Source organism: Eriocheir sinensis, chromosome 5, assembly GCF_024679095.1.
Source record: "Eriocheir sinensis breed Jianghai 21 chromosome 5, ASM2467909v1, whole genome shotgun sequence".
Lineage (NCBI taxonomy): Eukaryota > Metazoa > Arthropoda > Malacostraca > Decapoda > Varunidae > Eriocheir > Eriocheir sinensis.
Genome location: NC_066513.1, coordinates 14,245,210 through 14,269,702, shown reverse-complemented (window position 1 = coordinate 14,269,702; position 24,493 = coordinate 14,245,210). Strand labels below are relative to the sequence as shown.

General features: G+C 40.6%; 1 protein-coding gene and 1 long non-coding RNA gene across 2 annotated transcripts in view; both read left to right on the top strand.

Annotated features, from left to right (window-relative positions):
* LOC126984563 (glypican-5-like) overlaps window positions 1-24,493 on the top strand; it is a 172,167-nt gene that overhangs the window by 97,471 nt on the left and 50,203 nt on the right. The gene's annotated exons all lie outside the window — the stretch shown is intronic.
* Window positions 2,968-4,715, top strand: LOC126984564 (uncharacterized). The gene is made up of 2 exons (XR_007737073.1): window positions 2,968-3,213; window positions 3,286-4,715. It is a non-coding gene; the product is annotated as an uncharacterized LOC126984564 (long non-coding RNA).

Below are 24,493 nucleotides of genomic sequence, written 5' to 3'. Positions count from 1 at the left end.
ACACCGGTGGAGCGACGTGCGGCCTTCAGGCGACCTCTGGACTTGATATTTATTGAGCCCCGAGACGAAGCTTCACCCGCGGCCCAAACGAGGCTCCAAATAGCACACGAAGCCTCGAAGCAACAGGGGGAAGGGGGGAGGGAGGGGGGCGGCGGCAGATCCTGAAGTAAGAGGTCAATGGCTTAAGAGTAAGTAAGTAAAGAAAGTAAGGTGAAGTAGTGAAGTAAAGTAAGTGGATTTTTTGATATATAGGAAAGAGTCAGTACGTTGTTTTAAAGTGAGTTAATGAATAGACAAATAAATAAGTTATGTTTTATTATTAATTTGAATGACTAATTGAACTTTTGTATTTTTAGGTGAGTTGGTGTGAGACGGAGATGAGCACCGAGGCCACGCGCAACTGGAGCGTATGTATATCCCCCTACCCTCATAAAATGTTAGTGAATAAGTTAGTAAGGAGATGAATGTGTAAATGTGGTAGGTAGTAAATAAATCATTGAACGAATTTTGAAGGGAGTAAAGGAGGTTGAAGTGAAGGGTTAGTGAGTTTTAGAGAAGTGAATTTATAGAGAAGTGAAAAGAAGTGAAGGGCTACTGAGTTTTAGAGAAGTGGAGAGAAATTAAGTTTAGAGAAGTGAAGAGAAGGGAATTTTAAAGAAGGAAAGAGAATTTAATTTTGGAGAAGTGAAATTAAAAAAATAGGAAGTTAGTTTTAGAGAGAAGTGAGAGAAGGGAATTTTTAAGAAGAAAAGAGAGGTAAATTTATGAGAAGTGAAGTTAAAAGAAATAAGGAGTTATTTTTAGAGAGAAGTGAATATTTAAAGAAGTCAATTTTTAGAGAAGTTAGAGAAGTTTGATGAGGCTTCGAGAAGTTACGTTAGCGAAGGCATTTAATTTTAGAGGAAGATGAGTCAATTAGAGGTAAAAACTATAACGAATTTTAATGGTTATCGAAATTTAGCGAGATTAAGAAACATTTATGAAGTATAAGTCGAGTCTGAGGTTAATAATGGGTAGTGCAGAACAAGTTTATTATTTTTTGGAGGAGAGAGCGAGTTGACTTAGAGTAATGAATATAATAAAGTTTAGTAATGAACAAGACATGGGAAGGTCCGACGATTATAAGGTACTGAGGGAGTTTATAGGTTGGTACAGAACACGTTTAGTATTTAATAAGAAAGGAGGAGTTAATATATGGTCATGAATTTGGTAAGCTTCAGTAGCGAACGATATATATAGGAAGGTCAGGGCGCCATATTATAAAGTATTCTCGCTGCGTCAGAGGTCAAAGGTTACGGCGGTTAATAAATTTTGAGAAGAGTGGAAAATAGTTAGGAGTTTATGTATATTTTTTCTCCGGTAAGAGGTACATAAGTGAATTTCGTAGGAGTTTAAAACGTTAAGATATCCATAGGCGTTGAAGCTAAAACAACAACGGCATAAAAAAGACAGATTGATGAACCGAATTTAAAGAAGAGTGTAAGAAAGTAAAGTTGAAGGATCATATCTATATTTTTCGTTTGTTAGTGAATTTCAGACGAGGTTAAGATAGTGAGGAAATCATAGTGAGCGTAAGACGAAACAAGAGAGGCTTAAAATGACAGAGATGAACAAAATTTTAAGGAAAGTGTGAGATAATCAAGTTGAAGGTTTATCTATATTTTTTTCTGTGGTAAGAGGTAGCTGAATATCATCGGAGGCCAAAGCGGTAAGAAATTCATGGTAAGTTTCTTAAGGTAAAAGTACAGAGGCTTAAATTGAAGGAGTGATGAGGCGAATTTTAAGAGTAGTATAAGAAAGGTGAAAGTTAACACATATATATTTTTTTTCTTGGGTTGTACGTTAGCGAAATTTCCAAGAAGTTTAAAACGTGAAGAAATCTATTGTGAGTTTAATATAAAGAGAACAGAGGCTCAAGATGACAGACTGATGAATCGAAGGCAAGCAAAAAATAAATAAATATATAAATAAATAAATAAACAAAAACAACAACAAAAAAAGACAAAAAAAAAAAGATCATTAACCTCTACGCCGAAAACATCAGTACCCTTAAAACTAACTCCAAGGTAATCCATCAGGCCTACAGATCAGCTTAGGAGACTCAGATTAACTTAAAAAGACCTTGCTCAGACTCTACCCAAAGTTCCGTAATTGAAGTTTGCTTAAGGGCCGGCCGGGGTAGACTGTATAGCAAAGTTTCTGTACACAAGGCCTCTGATTGGCGCAAAGAGTCCGAGTATTTGAAAGGAAGTTAGCGAAGTGTTTTGTTGACGTGTAGCCGAGTTCGGAGCCTCGGATAAAGGGACTCGAAGTAGCGTAATGAGTTCAAAGAGTCGAGGCGAGCGTAAAATTGGCTTGTAGGATTGTTAAGGTTTTTGGGTATATTGTGATATGATGAGGTGAGGTTAAGGGAGAGAGAGAGAGAGAGAGAGAGAGAGAGAGAGAGAGAGAGAGAGAGAGAGTACTTTCTTTTATCTCTTCCTCTGGTTGCTGTATCCTGTTTTTAGTTTCTTTTGAGGACTAGATACCTCCTTATTCTCTCTCTCTCTCTCTCTCTCTCTATTGAAAGTAAGGGGAGTCAACAAAGCATGAAACAGAGAGAGAGAGAGAGAGAGAGAGAGAGAGAGAGAGAGAGAGAGAGAGAGAGAGAGAGAGAGAGAGAGAGAGAGAGAGAGAGAGAGAGAGAGAGAGAGAGCATAAAACTATACTATTATCATTCTTTCTCTCTTCCATTCCATCAACCCTTGCTATCGTTTTCTTCCTCCTCTTCTCTCCTCCTTCACCGCTTCCCTTCCATCTCTTCCCCTCTTCTGCCTTCCCTGGACATTCCCACATCCTTCACCCTTTCCTTCATACAATTTCTTTTTATATCTCTTCCCTTCTTGGTCCTTCCCTTTATTTCCCTTCCCTTCATGCCCTTTCGTCCCTCCACTGCCCCCCCCCCCCCCCTCTCACTCTCTCTCTCTCTCTCTCTCTCTCTCTCAGTTTTCGGGGCCCGTGGTCACGCGAAGTCTGTCAGCCTGTCTGTCTGTCTCTCTGTCTGTCTGTTCGTAGGTCCAGTAAATGCTAGGGCGGAGGAGGAGGAGGAGGTTAAAATATTCAGTAATTACACAGACCCCGAGAAATATGATAAATAATAAGAGAATGAAGAAGACTCAGCACATGCCCGGAGGAAGGAAGTGGAAGTGAGGAAAGGAAGGAAAAAGGCAGAGAGTTACAGATGAAAGGAAGAATTGGAAGACATGAGAAAGAAGCGGAAAGGAGGAAAGGAAGGAAAAGGCAGAGAGTTACAGATGAAAGGAAGAATTGGAAGACATGAGAAAGAAGCGGAAAGGAGGAAAGGAAGGAAAAGGCAGAGGAGTTACAGAGGATTGAAGGAAGAAGAGGAAAATGTGAGAAAGAAGCGGAAGGGAGGAAAGGAAGGAAGAAGGGAGAGGGCAGTGACAGAGGATGAAAGGAGGAAAAAGGACATTTGAGAAGGAATCGGAATGGAGGGAAGGAAGGAAAATGCAGAAGAGTTATGGAGAATGAAAGAAAGAATAGGAAGAAAAGGAAACGGAAGGAAGGAAAGGAAGAAGGGAGACTAGCTACAAAGGATGAAGGAAAAAGAGGGAGATTTGAGAAAAAAAAGAAGGGAGAAAGAGAAGGAAAATGCAGAAGAGTTACAGAGGAGAAAGAAAGAATAGGAGGAAAAGGAAGCGGAAGGAAGGAAAGGAAGAAAGGAGAGAGCAGTGACAGAAGATGAAAGGAGGTTCAGGGAGATGTAAGAAGGAAGCGGAAGGAAAAAAAAAGGGAAGGAAAAGGCAGACAACAGTTACACAGGCTAAAAGGAAGACCAAGAAGGAGTAATGATGGCGATTATGATTGCGAGGAGGAGGAAGAGAAGGAAGAGGGAAGAAGATAAAGGGAGGATAAAGAAGAAGAAAAAAGGAAGGCATAGGGGAGACGGAAAAAGAAAAAAAGAGGAGGTCAAGGAGGAAGAGGTGACGGAGGACGCCGATATGGAGGAAGAGGAGAAAGAAGAAGAAGAAGAAGAAGAAGAAAAAGAAGAACAAGAACAAGAAGAACAAGGGCAAGAACGATAACAGGAAGAACAAGAAAGAAAATAAAACAAGAAGAACAAAACCAAGAACAACAATGAGAATAACCAGAAAACAAGAAAAAGGAAAAAAAAACGAGGTGGAGGAAAAAACAAAAGAGAGAGAGAGAGAGAGAGAGAGAGAGAGAGAGAGAGAGAGAGAGAGAGAGAGAGAGAGAGAGAGAGAGAGAGAGAGAACAGGTGGCCAGGTAGGAAGATGTAAACAGCCCCTTAATTAAAGCTGTGTACAGGTAAACACCCTCGTAACGGGGTCTTCAAACGCCCCTCCCTACGGCGCCGGTGGTGATGGTGGTGATGGGTGGTGGTGAGGGTGATAGCGGTGGTGATGGTGGTGGTGATAGTAGTAGTAGTGGTGGTGGTGGTGTTTTTTGTTGTAGTGGGTGTGATGGTGGTAATGATAGTAGTGGTGATGGTGTGTTTTTTGGGTATAGTGTTGGCGGTGATGTCTGTGATAGGGGTGTAGGAGTGGTGGTGGTGGTGGTGGTGTAGCGTTTCAGTAATGTTAGTCGCATCGATCTATTGGCATTTCTGTTATTATTATTATTATTATTATAGATCTGTGTGTGTGTGTGTGTGTGTGTGTGTGTGTGTGTGTGTGTGTGTGTGTGTGTGTTTATGCAGGCACCTTCATGTACACTGGACAGACAGGCAGACTAGTACGTACATGCATACACACTCTACATACATACATACGAGATACACACACATACATACATAACCGTGGAGTCGTGTGTACCTTTTCGTAAACACATCTCCTTCTCATGTGTGTTTGCATTTATAACAGTGTACATGGTCTACACACACACACACACACACACACACACACACACACACACACACACACACACACACACACACACACACACAAACAAACAAACAAACAAACAAACCTCATGACTGTATACCTTCTAATTTACCTTTAACCACTTCCCATTACCTTTAGTGTTACCCATCACCAGGTACAACACACACACACACACACACACACACACACACACACACACACACACACACACACACACACACACACACACACACACAGACCGCCCCCCCCCATCACCCCCCCCCTCCCCTCCCCCTCCACACACACACTATGCATCTCACCCATAATTTAGCTGCACGACCCACCTGCCCTCACTCCCCATTAACCTGCCCCATCAGACTCAAGGTGACCTGCCAGACCCCATCACAGGTCACACACTCGCAGCCTGCACCCGGCTCGCCAGTGTAGGTTTGACTCCGCTTAATCGAGTGTAAGACGCAAGGGAAACAACATGCCATTATCCGGTGTTTACCTGCCCTGCCGTTCACCTGTGCACGTGTGGAAAGGGAGAGATGGAGGGAAGGGAGGAAAGAAGGGAGGGAGAAGAAGGGAAGAGAGGGTAAGGAAGGAGAGATGGAGGGTAGGAAAGTGAAGATAAAGGAGAGAGGTAGAGATGAAAGGTAAGAAAGGAAGGAAGAAGGGAAGGAGAGGGAGGTAGACATGCAAGGAAGGGCCGGTTAAGAAAGGAAGGGAGGGAGAGATGAAAGGGGAGGAAGGAAAGGGAGGGAAGGGAGGGAGAGTTGTAGGAGAGGAAGAAAGGTAATAGAGGGGAGGGAGAGAGAGAGAGAGAAGAAAAGGGAGGAAGAGAGAGACACGGAAGGAAGGAAGGGAGAGGAGGAAGAAGAGGAAGAGGAGGAAGGAAATACGGAAGTGCTATAAGAAAAGAAGAGAGAAGTAAACTTCGATAAATTGATATGGAGGAAGGGACAAGGAGGAAGGAAGAGAGGAAGGTGATACGAAAGAAAGATGAATATTCGGGAAGAGGGAAGAGGAGGGGGAGAAGGAATAAGTGGAGAGAGAGAGGAGAGAAGGAGGAGAGGAGGGTAAGAGGGATTAAAGAGAAAAGTTAACCTTAAAATGACGGAGATAGAGAGAAATTGAGGAGGATAATGAGGAGAGCGGAAGAAGACTAGAGAGGAAGAAAGGAGGAAGTGAGGGAGAGGAAGAGGAGGAGGACCAGGGAAAAAAAATATAAATGATTGCAATTTGTGAGAGCAAAGAAGGGAGAGGAAATCTTTGATAAAGAAGATGATTAGAGAGAGAGAGGAGAAAGTTAATACTCTCTCTCTCTCTCTCTCTCTCACCTGTAATTAAGTGAGTAAGGTGTCGCATAATAATGAAGGAAGGAAAGGTGAAGAGTGGAGGAAAGGAGAGAGAAGGAGGAGGAGGAGGAGGAGGAGGAGGAGGAAGCATATCGATAAGTGCGGAAGAGGGAAAGGGCGACGTGGAAGAAGGAGATAGCATAGAGGAGGAGGAGGAGGAGGGAGAAACTCTGAATTAGGTTAGAAGAGAAGGAGGAGGAGGAGGAGGGGGGGGGGGAGGAGGAGGAGGGGGAGGAGGAGGAGGAGGAAAGATAATAGAGGGAAATGAGAGGAGAGAAGGAGAGGGTGTTGAAGGGAGGGAGGGAGGAAAACAATTAGGAGAGAGAGAGAGAGAGAGAGAGAGAGAGAGAGAGAGAGAGAGAGAGAGAGAGAGAGAGAGAGAGAGAGAGAGAGAGAGAATGATGAACAGGAAGAGATTGGTTTCCTCCTCCTCCTCCTCTTCCTCTTTCTCTTCCTCTTTTTCTTTTGCACTTCCATCACTTTACATTTCTACTGTCTTCCTCCTCCTCCTCCTCCTCCTCCTTCTCCTCCTTTCTCTCCATCGTCTCGGACTCAATCTTCCTCCTGTCTCATATTTCTCTCCACTGATGCTTCGGTAAAGTGCGAAGAGAGAGAGAGAGAGAGAGAGAGAGAGAGAGAGAGAGAGAGAGAGAGAGAGAGAGAGAGAGAGAGAGAGAGAGAGAGAGAGAGAGAGAGAGAGAGAGAGAGAGAGAGAGAGAGAGAGAGAGAGTAAAGTGGAATTAAGGGTGAAAGCGGTTGATAAATTCTAGACGAGGAGGAGGAGGAGGAAGAGGAGGAGGAGAGGAGGAGGAGGAGACAGTAGCGTGTGTTTGGACAGTATGAATCTGTCTTCTCCAGTACTGACACACACACACACACACACACGCACACACACACTCACACTGATTAAATTACTCTTAAGGAAATGAAAATTCGTTTGGGATGTTTGTATTATGAAAACTACTACTACTACTACTACTACTACTACTACTACTACTACGACGACGACGACGACGACGACGACGACTACTGATTATAATACGTAACGAGAAACATAATACTGTAATCACGTTTTAGTAGTAATATTGTCGATGCTTGAAAATTACTTGAAATAGGAAACAGATATCAAGGAAGCGATGGAAGGTAGAAGAAGAAAGGAAGATACGAAGGGAAGGAAGGAAAGGAAGGTGAGGGAGGGAAGGGAGGTTAAAAAGAACAAAGAGAGGCCACGATTTGGAGAGAGAGAAAAAAAGAGAATCCGGATAAAGTTAAATGGGATAGCGGACTGCCTGATTGCTATAACGAAGGAAGAAAGAGCGAAATGAGTGAAGGAAGAATGGAGTAATGAAGGAAGGGAGAGAGAAGGAAGGTTGAAAAATAAAGGGAGAGGGAGGAAAAGAACGAGAAGAGGAAGGGAAGAAAGGAGTAATGAGAGAGAAGGAAGGTTGAACAATAGGGAGGAGGAAAAAGGACGAAAGGAGGAAGGGAAGGAAAGGGAAGGAAGGAGTAATGGGAGAGGGAGAAGGAAAGACAGACAATAAATGGGAGGAGAAAGAGAAAGAACGAAGTGAGTTAAGGAAGAAACGGATAATGAAAGAAAAAGAAAGAGAGAAAGCGGAAAAGGAGCAAAATGAGTAAAGGAAGAAACGAATAATGAGAGAGGGAGGAAGAAGAATGATGGGCAATGGAGGTAGAAGGAAGAAAGAGGAAAGAAGATGGAAGAGAGGAAGGAAGAAAGAAGAGTGAAAGGAATGAAGGAAGAAACGAATAATAAGACAAAGCCAAAAAATAAGAAATAAAACAAGGAAGATGGTAGAGAGGGAAGAGGAAGGAGGGAGGAAGTAAGACCGAAAGGAAGGAGGGAAGAAACAAAATGAATGAAAGAGGCAAAAGGAAAAAAGAAAAAAAAAATGAAGGGAGCCAAAGATTGAATCAGACAAGGAAGAAAAAAAAGAGAGGCGGATGAGAGCAATGAATGTGTGAATAGTTGATGAAGGAGGGAGGCGAGAAAGAAAGGGAAAAGGGAGAGAGAAAAACGAATGAAGTCCAGAAAGAGGAGACGAAGGAAGGGAAATTAAAGGAAAGGAGAGAAATAGAAAGGAAGGAAAAGAAGTGAAAGAATGAGCCCGTTCTGATAATTATGAAAGAGAAAGAGAAAACGAATGAATAAAGAATAGAGAGGAAGGAAAAAAAGAGTAAAAGAATAAAGTTCGTTGGAAAAATGAGATCACAGAATAAACGACGTGATTAGAAGAAAGAAAAGAAGAAGAATGAGAGATTAAAAGAGAATGAGGAATAAGAGAAGAAAATAGAAAAAGACGGAAATAAAAGAGAAAGAGAAAGGAAAGAAAAGGTAAAATAATGAGATCACAGAATAAACGACGTGATTAGAAGAAGGAAAAGAGAAAGAATTAGAGAAAAAAAGAGAATGAGGAATTAGATTAAATGTGATAAAGACGGAAATAAAATGGAGAGAGGAAGGAAAAGAAAAGTGGAAATATGAACCCGTCAGAATAATTAGATCACAGGATAAACGAAGTGAATAGGAAAGAAGAAAAGAAAAAGAAGAAGAAAGAGAGAATGAGGAATAATAAGAAAACGAAAGGTAAAAAAAAAAAAAACGAAGAAGAGGAAGAGAGGAAAAAAAGAGAATGAGGAGGAATAAGAAGAAATAAAAAAACTAAAAAAAACACGGAAATCAAATAAAAGACGTCGATTGGGGAGGTCGTGATGGTTAAAAAAAAGAAGATAAAAAAATAAAGGAATAATGAGAGAAAAAATAAATCCCGAAATCAAATAGAAGACTTCGATTGGGTGGTCGCGATGGTTAAAAATCCCTGGAAATTGGCCTCTATTGTAATCCCCCTTTTTCCCGCCCGTCTATTGGCTGAAGTTTGGACCAATCAGCGACGAGAAGCATCAAATGAAGGATTCTGAGGAGGCGCCCGATTGGTCAGTCTCTCCTAAGTGGATTTTGATTGGATGGATGGCGAGGAGAGAGAGAGAGAGAGAGAGAGAGAGAGAGAGAGAGAGAGAGAGAGAGAGAGAGAGAGAGAGAGAGAGAGAGAGAGAGAGAGAGAGACGAGAGACGAGACATTAGCAGACACAGGGAAACAGATAGACAGACAGACAGACAGACAGACATAAACAGATAGAGCGGAAAAGAGAAAGAGACGAGACGAATGGACGTACAGACAGACAGACAGACAGACAGACAGACAGGGACATATACAGACAAACAGACAGACAAACACCAAAGACAGACAGCGTTCGAAAAGCAGAAAGATAGATGTTCAAGAGACAGAAAAAGATAGACAGACAAACATACACAGACAGACAGACAGGCAAACCGGGACAGACAGTTCAAAAAGCACTCTGACAGACATGTAGAGAGACAGATAGAGATTGACAGTCAGAATTGAACAGGCGATTGACACATAAATCGAGAGGGATACATGAACAGAGAGAGAGAGAGAGAGAGAGAGAGAGAGAGAGAGAGAGAGAGAGAGAGAGAGAGAGAGAGAGAGAGAGAGAGAGAGAGAGAGAGAGAGAGAGAGAGAGAGAGAGATTACATAAGAGTGATTTGTAAGTATATAGGGGAAGTGACAGCCAATAGACCGTCTGGCGAGTGAATTGACAGCCAGCCTTTGAGGGAACGAAAAAGAGGAAAAAATACACACCTGCAGACTGGTGAAGAAATAACAAAGACACACACACACACACACACACACACACACACACACACACACACACACACACACAGACACACACACACACACACACACATTCATATAAAGAAACACAAAACACTAACTTCAAAGAAAACAAAGATACACATAGACTTGTAAAGAAACACGAAACAGACACGCAAAAAAAAAAAAAAAAGAAGGAAAGGAAGAAACAGATAAACGGAAACTTGCATAACAGACAGACTCCCAGGCGAATAAGGAAAGACTCAGAGCCAGACAGGTGCTTAGATTAAACAAACAATAGAGACAGAAGGAAAGATAGACGAAAGGATAAACTAAGGAAGAACACACACACACACACACACACACACACACACACACACACACACACACACACACACACACACACACAAACACACACACACACACACACAGACACAGACACAGACAGATGGTTAGACTGAACAGAGACAGATTCACAAACAAGGAGGGCGAAAAGGGGGATAAACAGACAAATAAGCGAACAGAAAAAGAAGTAAATTCACAGACACAAACAGACAGATTCTTAGACAGACACTCACTAACTCGGTAAAAGGTAGATACAAAGACACATGGATAGGCAGAGGAAGAGGTGAAGATACAGACGCACACAGACACATACAGACTTCAGAAACACGGAAGCTAGAGAGGCAAAACAGTCCAGGTGGGATCCGTAAGGTATATGGATGCAGGTAGAGACAGGTGAGGGGGCGACACATAGCCGGCGAACAGGTTAATGGCCGGGTAACCAGGTGTGTGCCGGCGGTAAAGGGGTTAACAGCTAGGTGCGTGGGTGTGGGTGTGGGGGGGGGGGGTAGCCTGAGGAGTTTTTCTATCATGGAGTACGAACTTATGTATATGTGGATGCTGTCGCCCCTCTCTCTCTCCCTCCGTGGAATTAATTAATTTAATACACAGAATATCCCACTGGCTGCTTCCCTCGGGCGGAATATTAAAGTCGGGGACCCACAAGCCTTATTAGGGACCGTTGATACAGACCCGACTGAGCCCAGCCAGAGTTCGCCGGAGCGCCTCGCAAATCCACGTCCGTGCTTATTTTGTGGTCTGAAAAAAGAATGTGGATGTGATTTTTTTTGGAGGTGTTTATTTTTTTATTATTTTTTTTTTTTTAGGAGGGATTGTTAGTATGTTGCGTAGTAAGCGTTTTGGTGTTTGTTTTAATTCTTCGTCGGAGCGCCTCACTAATCTAAGTCCGTATTTATTTTTTGGTTTGGGAGAAGAATGTGAATGTGATTTTTGGGGAGGGGACAATACGTAAGGTGTTTATTTTTTTTTTTTTTTTGGGAGGGATATGTTGTGTAATAAGCGTTTTGGTGTTTGTTTAAATTCTTCGTCGGAGCGCCTCTAAGTCCGTATTTATTTTGTGGTCTGGGAAAATACTGTGGATGTAATTTTTTTTGGAGGGGGTAATACGTAAGGTGTTTATTTATTTTTTTTTTTTTTAGGAGGGATTGTTAGTATGTTATGTAGTAAGCGTTTGGGTGTATGTTTCAATTATTTGTTGGAGCGCTTTGCAAATCCATGTCTGTATTTATTTTGTGGTCTGGGAAAAGAACGTGGATGGGATTTTTATTTTTTATTTTTTTGGAGGGGATAATACTTAAGGTGTTTATTTATTTATTTATTGATTTTTTTTTTTTAGGAGGGATTGTTAGTATGTTGTGTAGTGAGCGTTTTGGTGTTTGTTTTAATTCCTCGTCGACTAATCTAAGTCCGTATTTATTTTGTGGTTTGGGAAAAGAATGTGGATGTGATTTTTTTTTTTTTTTGGAGGGGATAATACGTTAGGTGTTTATTTATTTTTTTATTTTTTAGGAGGGATATGTTGTGTAGCAAGCGTTTTGGTGTTTGTTTTAAGCCTTAGTCGGAGCGCTTTGTAGATCCATGTCTGTGTTTATTTTGTGGTCTGGGAAAAGAATGTGAATGTTTTTTTTTCTGGGAACAATGCGTAAGGTGATTTTCTTTACTTGTTATCGTTAGTGTGTTGAGTATTAAGCGCTTTTTTTTTTTACAGTAAAGGAAGCAGCTCAAAGGCGAAAAGGAAAATAATAATGAGAAACAGAAGTCCGCTATTCATTGTCCCTATGTAAGAGTTTAGAAGTTTTGACGTTTTAACTTTTTTTTATTCTTCGTCGGAGCGTCTCGCAAATCTACATCTATATTTATTTTGTGGTTGGGAAGAGAATATGGATATGTTCTTTTTGGGGTGGGAAGAATATTTAAAGCGAGTTTTTTCATACTAGTGATTGTTATGGTGTTATATATTCGTTTTGTTGTCTGGAAAAGAATGTGAATGTAATTTTTTTTCGGGAGCAACACAAAGCGATTTTTTTTTAAATCGTTAGTGTATTGTATTATTCTCTTGGAACAATACATAAAGTGGTATTTTTGCATTAATGATTGTTATTGCGTTGTGTATTAAGCGTTTTCATATTTTAATTTTCCATTCCTCATTTTTTTTGTGGTTTGTAGAGGATATATATAAATAGTTTCCCTGCAAAGAATAAATTAAGGTAAACCTGAAGTGTGATTTAATCGTTCTGATGTTTAACTTTCCATTCCTCATTTTTTTTGTGATTCTAGAGAATATATACGTAAATAATTTCCCTTCAAAGAGTAAATTGATGGAAACCTGAACTGTGATTTAATCGTTTTGATGTTTAACTTTTACTTCCGCTCTTTGTTTGTATATTCCAGAGGATATATATTAATAGTTTTCCTGCAAAAAGTATACGAACGGAAATCTAATGCAACGTTATTTTTATATGGCGTTATTTTGATGTGTAAATATTAATTCCTCTTTGTATTTGTGTCTTTCAGCGAATATGTATAAATAGTTTTCCTGCAATGAGTAAATTTATTGAAATCTTATGAAATGTTGATATTATGTGGCGTTTTGATGTTTAAATGATAATTCTTCTTTGTGGCTTCAAGCGGATATATATATAAATAGTTTCCCTACACTGAGTAAATGAACCTAAATCTCATGAAATGTTATTGTGAAATGCTATTATTAAATGTTATGAAAATCCTCCAGCGTTGTGATGCGCATTTTCTCATATTCTTGGCACAGTCTAAAATTACTTCACAAGCTTCAATGGAAAATGTATTACGCGAATTTAAAGCGAACCAGCCATGTCAAATGAGTTAAAGATAGAAAACGCAACAAATGTATGAAGAAAAATATTGTAAGGCCTCGAAAATATGATGAAGAAAATATTACACCACCTCGAAAATATAATGAGGAAAATATTACACCACATCGAAAATATGACGAAGAAAATATTACACCAAGAAAATATCACACCACCTCGAAAATAGTGAAGAAAATATTACACCACCTCGAAAATATAGTGAAGAAAATATTACACCACCTCGAAAATATAGTGAAGAAAATATTACACCACCTCGAAAATATAGTGAAGAAAATATTACACCAAGAAAATATTGCACCATCTCGAAAATATAGTGAAGAAAATATTACACCAAGAAAATATAACACCATCTCGAAAATATAGTGAAGAAAATATTACACCAAGAAAATATAACACCATCTCGAAAATATAGTGAAGAAAATATCACACCAAGAAAATATTACACCACCTCGAAAATATGATGAAAAAAATGTTATTACTACTTCAAAAATACGTTAGTTTTGTACAAAGGAAAATAATTTGATGCGGGAGTACTTTGTTTTGTTTTTCATAGTCGTGTGTGAGGGATAATCCTATTTGGGTAAACCGAGTTAGCGCGGGGAACTAAAAATAAAATAGATGAAACAAAAGATAAATAATGTATATATATAAATGAATGAATGAAACGTGTCGAGGCGAACACAATAGAGTCATTAGTACCTTATGAATTATTCTCCCACACACACACACACACACACACACACACACACACACACAGAGAGAGAGAGAGAGAGAGAGAGAGAGAGAGAGAGAGAGAGAGAGAGAAGAAAACAAAAACCGGTCCATTTGAAAAAGACGCATAAAAATCTTCTTTCAACAAACCCTCAAACCTTTTCTTTTTATGCTCGTAGTCGATAAGCGTATCAGGCTTACAACACTTTGGCTTTGCTCGTTTTTTTCTTTTTTCTTTTATCCCTAAGCTGTTTTGAGATGGAGTGAGTGATACGCGAACCGATTATGTGTGTGCGTAGTGTCTGTGTGTGTGTGTGCGTAGTGTCTGTGTGTGTGTGTGTGTGTGTGATGTCGGATTCTATATCGTTTCCTAATGGGTCTTTTTTGTATAAACTTTTTTGTTATAGTTTTCATTTTCTCTCTCTCTCTCTCTCTCTCTCTCTCTCTCATGTGTGTTAGGAGAGAGAGAGAGAGAGAGAGAGAGAGAGAGAGAGAGAGAGAGAGAGAGAGAGAGAGAGAGAGAGAGAGAGAGAGAGAGAGAAGCTGTAATCTTTTTATAGTGTCTGTCGTAAAGTGATCAGCATGCCATTTGTAAACCTCCTTCATTTTTTTATGGTTTCACCGCCTTTCAACACGTATATTTGAAGCATTCGTATTTATTTATTATTATTGCCGGTGATGCGTGGCTCTTAGACTATATAACTCGTCCTTCGTAGACGTATATGTCGAGGGAGCTTTCTTGAATGCTTACTAAATGAAGGTGCGGCTGTCAGTTCAAGGCGAAGTAGCACACAAAACCGCTACGCCTCATCCTCTCATGTCAAGTATTTCCAAAAGCCGAAAAAAATTAGTTAATCGGGTTTTCTTGGGTGTTTTTTTCACATTCATGGCACAGAAGAAGGATCAGACTACCACCAGGGTCTGAAAAATATTGTAAGGCCTCGAAAATATGATGAAGAAAATATTACACCACCTCGAAAATATAATGAAGAAAATATTACACCACCTCGAAAATATAATGAAGAAAATATTACACCACCTCGAAAATATAATGAAGAAAATATTACACAACCTCGAAAATATAATGAAGAAAATATTACACAACCTCGAAAATATAATGAAGAAAATATTACACAACCTCGAAAATATAATGAAAAAAATATTACACAACCTCGAAAATATAATGAAGAAAATATTACACCACCTCGAAAATATAATGAAGAAAATATTACACCACCTCGAAAATATAATGAAAAAAATATTACACCAAGAAAATCTTACACCACCTCGAAAATATAGTGAAGAAAATATTACTCCAAGAAAATATTACACAACCTCGAAAATATAGTGAAGAAAATATTACACCAAGAAAATATTACACAACCTCAAAAATATAATGAAGAAAATATTACACCAATAAAATATTACACCACCTCGAAAATATAGTGAAGAAAATATTACACCACCTCGAAAATATAGTGAAGAAAATAGTAGTAGGCTACCTCTGGAAGTGCCCCAAACTCCTACGAAATCCTTGACGAATGTGTGTGCTTAAGGACCGAAATGTTTAAGTATATGACCTTTAGACACACCGGGACAGACTTACACACCTACTTACACTTACTTACACACACACACACACACACACACACCGAGACAGACCACTTACTTTCTAACACACACCGAGACAGACCACTTACTTACTTATACACACCAAGACAGACCACTTACTTACTTATACACACCAAGACAGACCACTTACTTACTTATACACACCAAGACAGACCACTTACTTACTTATACACACCAAGACAGACCACTTACTTACTTATACACACCAAGACAGACCACTTACTTACTTATATACACCAAGACAGACCACTTACTTACTTATAAACACCAAGACAGACCACTTACTTACTTATACACACCAAGACAGACCATTTACTTTCTAACACACACCGAGACAGACCACTTACTTATACACACCGAGACAGACCACTTACTTTCTAACACACACCGAGACAGACCACTTACTTACTTATAAACACCAAGACAGACCACTTACTTACTTATACACACCAAGACAGACCACTTACTTTCTAACACACACCAAGACAGACCACTTACTTACTTATACACACCAAGACAGACCACTTACTTTCTAACACACACCAAGACAGACCACTTACTTTCTAACACACACCAAGACAGACCACTTACTTTCTAACACACACCAAGACAGACCACTTACTTTCTAACACACACCAAGACAGACCACTTACTTACTTATACACACCAAGACAGACCACTTACTTACTTATACACACCAAGACAGACCACTTACTTACTTATACACACCAAGACAGACCACTTACTTACTTATACACACCGAGACAGACCACTTACTTACTTATACACACCGAGACAGACCACTTACTTAAACACACCTAGACAGACCACTTACTTACTTATACACACCGAGACAGACCACTTACTTAGACACACCAAGACAGACCACTTACTTACTTAAACACACCTAGACAGACCACTTACTTACTTATACACACCGAGACAGACCACTTACTTATACACACCAAGACAGACCACTTACTTAAACACACCTAGACAGACCACTTACTTACTTATACACACCGAGACAGACCACTTACTTAAACACACCTAGACAGACCACTTACTTACTTATACACACCGAGACAGACCACTTACTTATACACACCGAGACAGGCCACTTACTTAAACACACCTAGACAGACCACTTACTTAAACACACCGAGACAGACCACTTACTTATACACACCGAGACAGACTACTCACTTAAACACACCTAGACAGACCACTTACTTACAAACACCGAGACAGACCACTCACTTATACACACCGAGACAGACCACTTACTTATACACACCGAGACAGACTACTCACTTAAACACACCTAGACAGGCCACTTACTTACAAACACCAAGACAGACCACTCACTTATACACACCTAGACAGACCACTTACTTACTTATATATACACACCGAGACAGACCACTCAAACACACAAAGACAGACCACTTACGTACTTACACACACCGAGACAGACCACTCACTTAAACACACACACGCACACACACACACACACACACACACACACACACACACACACACACACACACACACACACACACACACACACACACACACACACACACACACTTAAACACAAAGAGGAGGCAGGGAAGGGCTGAGACGTCCTCCTCGATTACGTATTCATTGTGTTTTTCGGGTGTGAAAGTTTGGAGGGAAGATTGAATTCTGTGGGTCTGCCGAAAAGACTTCTCATACTGAATAGCTCGTGTTTATTTTATTTTTCTGTCATAGAGGCTTTAGGTAACGCAGGTGAGATTTACATACATTATTAATTATCTATAAGGAGGGGACAGGTTTTTACTTACACTTTATTATATTCGTTTTTCTTCTTATTTTTCTTCTTATTATAATTATCATTGTTTTTTTTTTCATTAGAGTTGTTTTTCTCACTGTCTATACAAAATGCGAGTGGTAAAGGATGAATCTCACTCCTTGTGTGTGCGTGTGTGTGTGTGTGTGTGTGTGTGTGTGTGTGTGTGTGTGTGTGTGTGTGTGTGTGTGTGTGTGTGTGTGTACCGCCTCACCGCTTTTCTACACCGTGGTCACACATAATAAATATCCAAGCTTAAAGAAAAGTCAAGTAAATTTTCTTTGGTGCTCAGAAGGGATAAATTACGTTCACTTGTTACTATTGGCGTCGATAATATTCCTGTTTCATTGCATCAGAAGGAACTCTTATTTTACCGGCTGTGGGGTGAATCGGTCCATTTGTCTTCGCTCGTGACATTGACAGCATTCAAGGTTGTGGCACAGACAGTCTATTTATTCTATCGCCTCATTAGCAACAATATATTATGTCTCTCCGTTCCCCTCTGACAGTAACAGTACTCGGGATGTGTAAACCAGAAAATAATCGCCTAACAAATATCATGATGGCCTTCTGTGGCGCCCTTGTTGCTGCCATCGACAGTTCTCTCCTTGGCCTGATTCGATTCCCTGTAGCTCAGCATCGTGTGAACTCCTTCCTTCCTTCCTTCTCCTTCACCCTAAACGCTGACGACGAAGATGGAGCGAACCTTAGCCCAGTTGTATTCTAAAATTTGTCTTTCTCCTCTTAAGATTACCAACATCACATCGGAATTACCACACCTTTGATTAGTTAAGTAACCAGTACGTGCTTGGATAACTTATGCTACTGCTTCACCCTTCTACACCCCCTTACAGTCTCCCTACACCCTCTTACACCCTCCTTTCACCCCCTTACATCCTCCCTACAACCCCTACATCCTCCTACACCTTTCCTACACCCTCCGTTACCCCCTACAACCCTCCTTGCACCCTCCTTTTAGGCTGCAGATCTCAGAAATATTCATCGCAGTACTCTTAATGACACGGATTAAGAAACTAACCAGACTTAGCTCAGTTTTATCCTAAACCTTCTCTCGTTCTAATCTCCCAGTAACCCATCAGAGACCCTTTTCTGCCTGACTGCATAACCAATACTTAAAGACATTTCAGAAACTCCTTAAATGCAGCCGATTGTCTATCTCACCTTGTCTTGATCTTCTGTAAACCCTAAATAATGTTTCTCTGCTCACTCGAACCACCAAAACACGATATACGGTAATAACAAGACCTGACCAATAACAAGACCGAAACCAAAACAAACACCCGGTCCACCAAACGTACCCTAACTTCTTGCTGATATCGGGCCCGGCACACAAACACTATATTGCAGCTTTCTCCGCGCTAACCCTTCATCCCCGCTCATCTCCCGCCCACACGACAGCGGCCAGCGGTATGGATTTAGCAAGACACTGAGATCGGGATGCTGGCCACACGCTGTACTTTGCCTCCCACACAAGCAACGTACTCAGAAGTTAAACAGCATATCTCTTCCTCTCTCTGTCTACCCCTCCCTAGCCTTCTCTTTTTATCTTTTCATCTCTTCCCCGTAAATTCCCCGAGATAAAGATGCTGGTCACACAAGCAAATACGTAGAGTTAAACAGTGTCTCTCTCTCCCTCTCTACTCTTCCCTAGTCACAGCATCTCTATCTCTCTACCCTTCACTAGCCTTCTCCCTTCTCTGTTTTCTCCCCGTTTGTTCTCGGAGATCAAGATGCTGACCACACTATGTACTGAGCCTTCTGCACACACACACACACACACACTCTCTCTCTCTCTCTCTCTCTCTCTCTCTCTCTCTCTCTCTCTCTCTCTCTCTCTCTATCCTTCTCCCGGCAATCATCATTATTCAATTATATATACCAGGGCTATTATGGAAAGTGTAATATAATCTCTCATTGCCCTCCTCCATAAACTATATTCGCAGCACTTTCCTCGCTCCCTTTCCCTTGACCGTCTGTATGTGAGCAGCAAGCAACAGAGGGTCATATTCTTAACTATTTCGGCCCCCAAGCGCACACACACACACACACACACACACACACACACACACACACACACACACACACACACACACACACACACACACACACACACACACACACACACACACACATACACATTTGACAGGTCTTTCGTAGGAGTTGCGGACATGTCCATGGGTAGTTTGGTGACCCTGGTGGTAGTTTGACGTGGCTTCTGTACCGTGAACGTGATAAAGCACTCATGAGAACCCGATTAATCTCCTTTTCGGCCTTGGAAATTAATTAACGTGAGAGGCGGAGGCGTCTGAGAATACCAACCAGTGTGTGTCATCTTTCATTAAGATACCAAAACAGTGACAGCTGCATCGTAACCGCACATTCATCACCATCACTCAAACGGAAACAATATATTCTCAGAGCATCATTCTTTACCCTTCCCAGCATCACTACTCTCATCTCGGCCCCATTTCCACGCCACGAGCATCTCTGTTCAATTTTCTCATCACAAGTCATCAATAAGTAAGAGCAGCGCACCTGTTTATACCTGTAGCCACCTGTTCATCGCTCGTAAGGTATCTATCACGCCTCTCACAAAACAGTATACCCACATCCGTCTTTCCTAACTCTCTCCATTTCTGTTCTATTTCTTCATCACAAGTGGAACCCAAACCCAAACAGAGTGGCAGCTGCAAACTAACCAACACATACATCACGCCTCACTCCCACGAGAAACAATATATAACCACAACATCATTCTTCAGTGTCCGCCGCATCACCACTCTCTGTCTCTGCCCAGTTCCCACGCTCAGGTCATTAATAAGGAGGTTAACTTAATACCAAAAGAGAATGGCAGGCTTCGTTTATCATGGGTCTTGCGGTAACGATATATCCACATTAGTCATTTTTTTACACGCTCTATCTCTCCTCCAACTCCTCACCACAGGCATCAGTAAGAGAGAAGGTCACCTGTGCTTGCCTGTAGCCACCTGTCCATTTGCTCATCTCTCCACCTGGAATTGACCCCTCTTCTGACCTCTCGTTCTCTTTTCTATTGTCCGGAGCAGCGGTTATTGAGCTCATTTTCTTGTTGCTTTCGTCTTTTTGCACTTCAGCTGTGTCCCTTGCTGTAGCCCTGCTGTAGAAAAAATTATCCTGCCTCTCACGGAAACTATATACTCACATCTGTTTTTCCTTACTCTCTTCATCTTTGTTCTATTTTCGCATCACAGGCATTGCTAAGCGGAGTGTATAGAGCACCTGTGTATACCTGTAGCCACCTGTTCATCTCTCATTTGGTTTTATCACGCCTCTCTTGGAAACTATATATTGGCATCTGTTATTCCTTACTCTCTCCATCTCTTCTATTTTCTCATCATAAGTCATTGATAATTGGAGTATAGAGCACCTGTGAATACCTGTAGCCACCTGTTCATTTCTCATTAGTTATCTATCACACTTCTAACGAAAACTATTATATTCACATCTGTTATTCTTCACTCTCTCCATCTCTGTTCAATTTTTTCATCACAAGTTATCAATAAGTAAGAGTAACGCACCTGTTTATACCTGTAGCCACCTGTTCATCGCTCGTAAGGTATCTATCACGCCTCTCACAAAACAGTATATATACCCACATCCGTCTTTCCTCACTCTCTCCATATCTGTTCTATTTCCTCATCACAAGTCATCGATAAGTGCAGAGTAGAACACCTGTGCTTACCCGTAGCCACCTGCCCATCCCTTATTAGGTATTTAGATTAGGACTGAGATTGATAACAGTCCCTTTACCTCTCCCTCTTATCACCCTCGTCTCGTCTCTCGTCTCTCCCATCTCACCTGTATTAGGAGTGTCTTACCTGGCCATAATAATCATATCCAGCATCTTTCTCCCCTTCAGTCCACCTGTTCGCTATGTAGCACTTTAATTAACTTTTTTCTTCTTTTCTTATCGTCTCGCCATCTTAAATTTATAGCAGACCCCGAAAAACAGGAATCAATATATACATCCAATCACTCTTACCTGTAATTAGCTTTTTCATCCTTACCTGGGGCGTAAAAACACCCCCACACTTAAACACACACACACACACACACACACACACACACACACACACACACACACACACACACACACACACACACACCTGTTCCCGTCATAAATAGTCTCACCCAGATTGCTATCACGGTCTGGGTTTACCTTCTTCTTGCTCACCTGAGAACCGCGAGAGGGAGAGGGGGGAGTAACAGGCAAAAAAATAGCATAATACATAATCAGTATATATACCTTGGTCTTTTTTCTTCTTTTTCTGCTCCTTCACCTTTTTGTTTTCTTCTTGTTCTTGTTCGTCTACTTCTTCTCTTTCTTCCTCTTCTTCATCTTCTTCTTCTACTTCATCATCTTATTCTTCTTGTTCTTTTTGCTCTTGTTCTTGTTCTTCTTCAACTACTTCTTGTTCTTGTTCTAATTTTTGTTGTTGTTGTTGTTGTTATTGTTGCTCTTTTTCTTTTTCTTTTTCTTCTTCTTCATACTTCTTCTCCTCCTCCTCCTCTTCCTCTTGACGATGATATAAAAAAAAGGTATTTGAGTACAACTGGTATTGCTTTGCATGAGAGAGAGTAACAACTGTGATTTTGCTCTCCATTATCACATCCACCACCCCCATCACCACCACCACCATCACCACCATCACCAGCAGACAAGCCTCGCCTCCTCGCCTCTCATTGCGGCTAAACACGGGTCATTTGGAGCCTGTTTGGACTCGCCTTCCGTTTTTATTGAGGGTTTTAGGTTTTTGCAATAGCTGTGTATCACTCGCAGGTGGCTGAGGGGGGGAGGGATGGGGGGATGGGGGGAGGGGGCTTGTGTGTGTACCTGCTTGCCTTACGTAATGTTGTTGTTTTTTTGTTTGCTGGTATGTGAGTGCGTTTGTGTGTTTGTTTTGTTTCGTTTCTGATTGATATTTTTTTTTTACTTTATTCACTTTTATTTACTTTCTTATTTTACTGACTTGATTTCCTTACTTAATGTTTACTTACTATAATCAATATTTTCTTTTTTAACTTTTCTCTCACCTGTGTTCTTTTATATTAGGAAGGGAAATGGTAGTAGTGTTTTTTCTTTCATTTGTGTTTTTCATAAATATATAAGGAAGGTAAAGTGTAGTAGTGATCATATATCTTAGTTTATTTGATTTTGTACCACGTATATATGAAGAGGTGCCACTAGTTATGTGACCAGTTTTATTTTAGCTTGTTTATTTATTTATTTCGTGATTTATTTATGCATTTATTTGTTTTTATTTCCTTTTTTTTTTTGTTTTTTGTTTTGTGTGTGCTTCTATGAATCATTATTTTCCCACTTTCTTTACAACATGTCTGCCAAACTGAGCAACTTCTGATATTCACCATCATTGATCTACTTAAAATATCGTTGTTTATTTGTGTTTTTCTATTTTCATTTTTGATTTATGAATCAGCACTTTCTCACTTTCTTTACACATGTTTGCCAACCAAGCTACTTTCAATATCCACCATCACAGATCTACTTAAAATTTCCGTCTATTCGTTTTTTTTCTTCTATTTTTATTCTTGTTCAGTGTTGTGGGTGTATATATGAATCACCACTTTTCTTCATTCTTCATACCATGTCTCCCAAACCAAGCTACTTTCAATATCCACCATCACTGAGATCTACTTAAAATTTCCTTCTATTCGTATATTTTCTTCTATTTTTCTTCTTGTTTATTGTTATGGGTGTATATATGAATCACCACCTTCCAATATTCTTTACTCCGTGTCTGCAAAACTAAGCTACTTTCAATATCCACCATCACTGAGATCAACTTAAAATTTTCGCCTTTTCGTATTTTTCTACTATTTTTATTCTTGTTTATTGTCGTGGGTGTTTATATGAATCACCACTTTCTTACATTCTTTACTCCGTGTCTACAAAACTAAGCTACTTTCGATATCCACCATCACTGAGATCTACTTAAAATTTTCGCCTATTCGTATATTTTCTTCTGTTTTTATTCTTGTTTATTGTCGTGGGTGTATATATGAATCACCACTTTCTTACATTCTTTACAAATCAAGCTACTTTCGATATCCACCATCACTGAGATCAACTTAAATAAAAATCCTACAAATCACATCTTAAAGGAAACCAAAATTAGCGGAGCGGGGGACGTCAGCTCCGCGCGCCTCCTTGGTTTATGGACGAAGTAATCCTGCTCATCTTTGTGCCGTAAAAGTGACTTAATGCCATGCTAATCACCCTTCATCCGCTTATCTCGAACCTGAATTATCATTGTATTTATTTGATGCTCTGAACGCGTCTTGTCAGTCTAATATAGAGCACTAAATCTATCGTAAAGGGAGGTGGTAGAGGAGAGGAGGAGAAGGAGGAGGAGGAGGAGGAGAGGAAGGAGATGATAATGGAGAAGAGAATGAAGTCTCTCTCTCTCTCTCTCTCTCTCTCTCTCTCTCTCTCTCTCTCTCTCTCTCTCGCGTGTGCCAAGAATCGTCAAATAAAAGTAAAGGTTCGGAAAAGTAACATCTTGGAGTGACTTTAATGAGAGAGAGAGAGAGAGAGAGAGAGTAATAATCACATAGCTGTCAGTGAACCTGTCAAAGTTACATCCCACACCCTTCCTCCTCCTCCTCCTCCTTCTCCTCCTCCTCTTCCTCTTCCTCCTCCTCTTTCCCCCTTTCCTCCTGTCAACCTCACCGGCACCCCCCCCCTTCCCCCCTTTGCAGCTCAGAATTAATGCAAGACTAGAGGAGGAGGAGGAGGAGGAGGTAGGGGTTAGGGGGTGGAGGAGTATTTATTGTGGAGAGAAGGGATTGGTGGAGGAAGGAGAGAGAGAGAGAGAGAGAGAGAGAGAGAGAGAGAGAGAGGAAAATAACCGAGTATTACCTTCTCCTCATCCTCCTTTTATGTGGAGAAAGAGGAAGAAAATAATCCCTTTCCTCCACTTCCACCTCCCCCTCTTCCTCCTCCTCCCCCTCTTCCTCCTCCTCCTCCTCCTCCTCCTCCCCCTCCCCCTCCTTCTCCTTCTGTACCCTCAGTGGTCCAATATTTCCCTAATTCCGGTATTTACTCAGATTTACGTCCACTATTGATCGGCTCAGTGATTTTTTTATT